Source organism: Alligator sinensis, unplaced genomic scaffold (assembly GCF_000455745.1).
Source record: "Alligator sinensis unplaced genomic scaffold, ASM45574v1 scaffold1241_1, whole genome shotgun sequence".
Lineage (NCBI taxonomy): Eukaryota > Metazoa > Chordata > Crocodylia > Alligatoridae > Alligator > Alligator sinensis.
The window spans coordinates 1,051,711-1,058,128 of NW_005842202.1; positions in this window are offsets into that span (position 1 = coordinate 1,051,711).

Consider the following 6,418-nt stretch of genomic DNA (forward strand, 5'->3'; position numbering starts at 1 on the left):
ATAATATCAGGTTCTCAGGGCACGCTTAAGTGTCTTCTGAGGACCATCCAGAGCCAACGTCCATTCCCGATACCTTCAGAGTTGACAGCTAAATACCTGTTGCGATTGTACCCGGGGCTGGCTGGAGGAACATCACACTCAGATGCTGCTGTTCCTTGTAGCTGGAAAGCTCCAGGTACCCAAGACACTAGATGGAGGCTCTACCCAGAACCTAGATACATCTGCTACTGTTAACAAAGCCAGATTTCAGGTGGGTCTTACAGGAATTGGGAGTTTCCTGGGTTTTAAAGGCTAGGTGGGATCATTAGGCTCATGCAAGCTGAACTCCTATACACTATGGGCCATTGAATTCTACCCGCTGGTTCCTGAATGCAGCCCTGCAGCCTCTGGTTGAACTAGAGCGTATCTTTTAGGAAGACATCCAGTCTTGATTTAAAGACTCCAAGAGATGGGGAATTTGCCACATCCCTTGGTAATGTGTTCCGCTAGTTAATTACCCTCGCCGTTAAAAACGGTTGTGCCTGTGTCTGTTCAATTAAAAAGCCTTCTCGCATCCAAAGCCTTCTCCCTGCACGGGTACTTAGAGACTGCGGTTAAACTGCCCCTTCACACGCTAGCCAATTAGTTTGAGTTCCTGCAGCCTCCTATTGTAAGAGCGCTTTAGAGACGGCAAGTTTTTCTCTGCGACCTCTCCTGCAACCTCTTCAACATCCTTTGAAGGGTGAGCGCCGCAGAACAGCACGCGGTATTCGAGAAGTGGCCTCACTAACACTGTATCAGAAGCAACATCGACCGTTTTGTCACCACTGTACGCTCCGTCTCCAAATCCTGACCCTCCGTCAAAGCTCCTGCTTCTGCCAGACCCTGGTTTGCTGAAAGAGGCTGGAGGGTCCCATGCTTGGAGTCCCTCTCTCCAGGAACAAGCTGGTTGGAAGAGCCTACAAAGGCACTAGCATGGGCTGTGCTTTGGGGAGTTCATCCAAAGCCTGGTCAAGACGGTGGGATGGGGGACGGGGGTATCACTTTCACTCCACCTTTATGCTGATCTTTCCAGGCCCTCCTGCTCCTCCCCATGCAGGATGTGTGCTGTTCATAACCTGAGCACCTGCGGTGCTGCTCCATTGCACTGTTACAATGCCCGAGGGCACACCAGTGAAGACTGCCATTGCCTTTCACCATTGCTCTTAGCCCCTTCCTGCTTGCTGGGCTGCCCCTGATACTTGTTCCCTTTAGTACTGAGGGTCACATCCTCTTTTCAGGGAAATCTCTGCACTGGAAGGACAGTAGGCATGGAGGGAGGGAGGTCTCTTAAGGCACTTCTATTGCCCCCGGGCATTACCCACTTCCCTGCACGCGCACAACCTGTGGATGGTGTGAAGGTGATGAATGCTAATTTGCACAACTCCCTGAGACTACAGCAGCTGCCACTGTAACCTGTTTTTACTGCTAGGACCTCTAGTCCTCCTCCCTCCCTCCTGCAGCATTAAGCTTGCCAGTGTTCAGGGGAAGAAGGGAAGAAGGGTGATGGGTCACATCTGTCCTCACAGCTCTTCTGGAGCTTGAAGCTCTAATCCTCTCCTCTGCACCTGTTTCCAACATCATCTTCTCTGCCCAGCCTTGTGGTGCAACCTGCAAAATCAAGGAAATTTGGCCTCAGATTTTCACATAGTCACCAGGCACTTCACAAAGGAGAATGACCCCGCTGGCAACTTCAGCAAAGTTATGCTGAGTTTCATGGGAAGAACAAAATGAGAAGGAAAGGCTAATTCTTTGTAGTTCATTTTTATCTCCTACAAAGGGGGCAAAAGGGTTACTGGGAAGTGCTTCTAATTGCAGGTTTCAAAGGGTGTGATTACAATTTATCTCTATTGTGAAAGCTCAAGTTTGGAAATAATTGCTTTGTTTCACTTCAGCTCAACTCCTTGCTGCATTTAAAAAAAAAAAAAAAATTGAAGATCTTTTTCAAGCTGCATTTTCATTAGCGACTGGCAAAGTGATTGTGATAACAGAGGAACCACCACCAGACCGAACCCAGGCCGTACCCAATCTGTTATTACTAGCACCGCCGCGTGCTCAGAGGTCCCGTTGCTCCGGGTGCTGGGCCCTACCCCAAAGAAATCACCTTCTGAGTCCACGTGGCGCACAGCGCATGTAAGCACGACGGCAGGAATTCCCCCATGTTACAGCAGGGAACCTGGAGCACATTGACATCAAATGACCTGGTCAAAGTAACCCAGGGGGTCTGCAAAGGACCCAGAAGCTGAATCCATCCCTTTCTAGAGCCTCATCCAGCTCAGGTAAGCCCCTGCTATATCTCTCCTCTCTGATTACCTGCAGATAGGGCCCTGGTTTCCCGCTGCCGCTAGAAAGCAAGCAGTTGCTATCTCTACTTGGGTTCAGACTCCTTTCCTAGCCTCAACTGGCCCAAGGAGCTACTTAAGCCTTCAGCTTTTTTATATCTGCTTTTTAAAACTGTCATCTTTCCCTTTTAACAGATATCAGATCCCGGTGGTGGTGGCAGCAGCTTCTCCCAGCATCCAAAAGCCAGCCACGCTCTGCCCTAGCAAGCATGGGGCTCCCACCCAGATCCCCGAATGGCTCAGCCCATCGTCTCATGGGCTTCCCTACATGCCTGGAGCTGGGTTCAGAAGATCTGTCACATCTATTAGAGGAAACTGGAGCCCTGCTAATAAACCTCATTCTCTCCTCAGCTTCTCATCCCAGGCCTGAGAGTCCAGGCTTTGTTATTATCCTTTAAACGTGCCAGCATCTTCAGATTTCAGCATGCTTTGGCCCTCGTCTCATTTGGCTCCGTCCAGTCCCATCCAGAGCGTTGCTGGAGGGCACAACAGCCAGGTGGAAGTGATTTCAGTCCTAGCAGTGAGCTCCATGGGATTCGCTGTGTTTTCTTTGGCCGTGGATTTATCCCCACCACCAAAGTGTTTGCAACGCTGAGACCACAACACATTTGTTTTCTAATTCCAATCTTCTTCTTCAGCTGGATGTCCAAAAGCAATGAGAGCCACAGGCGTCAAAGCTGATTAAACACCTTCCCGTGCAAGCCCCAGATTGCACCCCAGTGTCCGACTCCTGGCGTCCGTGGGCCGTATGCCAGGACTAGATTTGGGTCTACAGAGCTTTCCCTAGCTGCTAGCAAGCTGGTGTCTGGATAGCAACAGACTTTGCAGCAAATAGATTGTGGCTGGCATGCAGCGCTGGGGATGGCTTTGCTTATAGCACCTTGCCCTTCTGCTGCACAATGCGCTGGGCACTCTGCAAATTAACAAAAGGCTCCACATACCCTTTGTCCTCCCCATTTAGCGGGTAGATATGGGGAAACTTGAGGCTTTAAATGGCTCCATCAAGGCTGCACAGAGAGCCAGGCATATATCTGACTCCCCTGTCTGTCCTGGGCTTTATCCAGGAGCCGTGCTGCTCTCCTGCAGCTGGCTAGAGAGCTCAGGAGCCCAGCCTGCCCGTGTCCTGGCCCAACCACTAGACTTTCCTAATACAATTAGTAGTTATTGATTAGCAAATGCCAACAGGCTTCCTCAGAGTTTTATTATTTCCCTCCTGGGGACCTTTTGCTTCTGAACGTGGGCACGGCTTAGAGACCGTCTCATCCTCAGCATGTATTGGAGTCTCCACTTCTGGACTGAAAGTGGGATTCTTGATGTGTCTGTCATTTGACTTACATCCTATCATCTGCACTGAGGAGGCTTTAACGCTTCAGCTTTTCGAGGTCAGAATTGCTCTCCCTCCTCCGTCTTCTTTGTCCTCGGAAAAACGTGGCTTCAAGGGCTGGGAAAAGCAAATGGATGCACGCCGGCCCCCAGCAGCCCCACGAGCCGGCTGGCTAATCAGACCCGAGCTGTCTGCCCAGCCCAAGCTCCGTGGCTCAGAGCCCAGCATCCCCAAGCACCCTCAGGCCATCACATCTACCCAATTTCAGAGCAGCTAGTTAGAGACTTGGGAAAGAGGCTTTGTTGCTTTTGATGTTCCCACCTCCCAGTCGCTTCGCTGATGCGGCGTAATAATTATTTCTCTTTTCATTAGATTAGGGCTACCAGGGAAATGTAATTTCTTTAAATCTTACCCTGTCGATGGCCTGATTGCACATGGGGATGAGCATGTAGGAGGATCTATTTAAAGGCTAGATACTCGAGACAAACAAAATCAGATTTCCCAGGGAGGGAGTGTTTTTCTATTAAGTCAGGCAGCAAGACATTCACGTTACAAAGGTAATGCCACAGAAACCAGGCAATCAAGCTGCAACATGAACTGTTGCTACAGCCCACACCTCTCCATCCGTCTTGTGGCTGTTGGCTGTCACTCATTCAGATCTGGCGTGTTGGCACCTTTTCGACACGCAGCCCCATGCAGGTAATGCGGCCGCTTTGTAAAAGTGAAGTCCTTGGCCTAGATAATCTTAACCACCCCTGCAAAAATATACTTTCTTACCCCTGTCAAGCAGGGATTTATTCATGCCTCTCAAACTACCAGCGTTAAACCTGCCTGGCGCAGATTATTTGACCGCATTCTCTTTTTTTTTTTCCCAAAAGAGTTTCGTGCGGTTGGAGAGAGGAAAACAATTATGGGCTTCGATTATTTTAAACATACCTGCTCTGTGAGCCATGATACGTAGTTGCAGGCCTAATAAGAGCAATGCAAAATAAAGAGGCATTAAGATTTGATGGTGATTTGCAAAATATTATGTATAGACCCATATATGCACACACACACTTCTTGCACCCAAAGATTTATATAATAAAGTCAACCTGCCAGAGAAACAGATTTCCACATTTATCACAGAAAATGTGGGTTGAAGTGAGCTCAGATCTAATCCAACCCCCTGCTCAGAGCAGGACCAGCCCCAACTACATCATCCCAGCCAAGGCTTTGTTGAGCTGGGTCTTCAACACCTCCAAGGATGGAGACTCCCCCACCTCTCTAGGTAACTTGTTCCAGTGTTTCACCACCCTCCTAGTGAGAGAGTTTTTCCTAACACCAACCTCAACTTCCCTTGCTGCAACTAGAGCCCATTGCTCCTTGTCCTGTCATCTGTCCCCACTGAGACCAGGCTTGCTCTATCCCCAAGGCCAAGGGAAGGCACAATTCAGGCTGCAGCGCTGCTGGGTTTTCCATGCAGTAGAACATCACAACACTCATTCCCAAAGCTTTGCAATCCCACAGGGTTAGAAATAGGACCCCCATGCCACAGAAAAGGGAGATCCTCGGTTGTCTGTATTGTTGCAGATCACTGAGGTCAGGACGCTGTCAGGGGTATACGTCGTGGGAGAGTGCACTTTTAAAAGTTGTTCTAGCTCCCCCATGTCTAGTATTGCTGGGCTCATGGTGACAGGCTTTGGTGGGGCATGGATGTGAAGAACGATCCCAAACTCTCAGACCCAGCTCTAGAGTAGTTCCCATGTAACAGATGAGACCTATTCAGAAAATGCAGCATTGCGGGACAGCGTGGGAACCATGCCCCATGCGAAGACTCACAAGTAACTTCCTTCATTACCATTTATGAGCTACATTTTAGCCCATCTTCATGCCAGTAATCCCTTTATTCCTCACTCCCAGCTATCCTGAGGTTTGTCTATATTGGGTGCTCCTCGTAGCTATGGGTAAATGGGGCATTTACCACTATTATACCTGACAGCAAGAGGTTTCCCTTGGGCAAAAAGAAAGGCCTGGCCCTCAGTGGCTGGGAATATGCTGAAGTCAACCAGAGCGCTGGTTTGGTTGACCCGTCGAGGAGCTGGCCCCTGTGTACCCCCTCACAATAGTGTCCAGACTTTAAAGTACATTGAATCCAGGTGTGTGTGCAAGAGAGAGGTGCTGCTCTCTGTGCTAAGAGCTCATGTAAAGAGGAAGCCATGTGCATTGCTCATGCTCAGCAGTAATAAGTGCTTTCATTAGTCCTACAAAGCCCTGGGGACCATGCTGTCTATTCATGAGTGCCATCTGCTGGCACCTTCTCTACTAACTCCTTCCACCAGAGAGGTGGTGAGCCATGTGAGTCTGAAGTCAGGCAGAAGGCAGGGCAGCATGGCACCTTTGAGACTAACTCGTTCACGAGGCAGGAGCTTTTGCAGGCTACAGCCTCCTTCCACAGATGCAACTGAGATGACCTGGGCAGGGAGGATTTCATCTGTATGCTGGTACCCTGGGAGCAGGCACCACCCCAGGGTGCCCGGGTAGGCACTGCACAGAGGTGCGGCACTCAGCTATGGCCACGAGGAAGGATGATGCAGTGGCTAACTTGCTAGGACAGGCCCCATTCATTGCTTCGCCACGCTCTCCCCAGGTGACCCCCGGCAGGTCATTTCTGGTGCCGTCCCCCGTGCAGACTGCAGCAGAGTGGAGCTAAATGAGGTACATTCAGTGCCGGCAGCAGCTTGGAGCTCAGCAT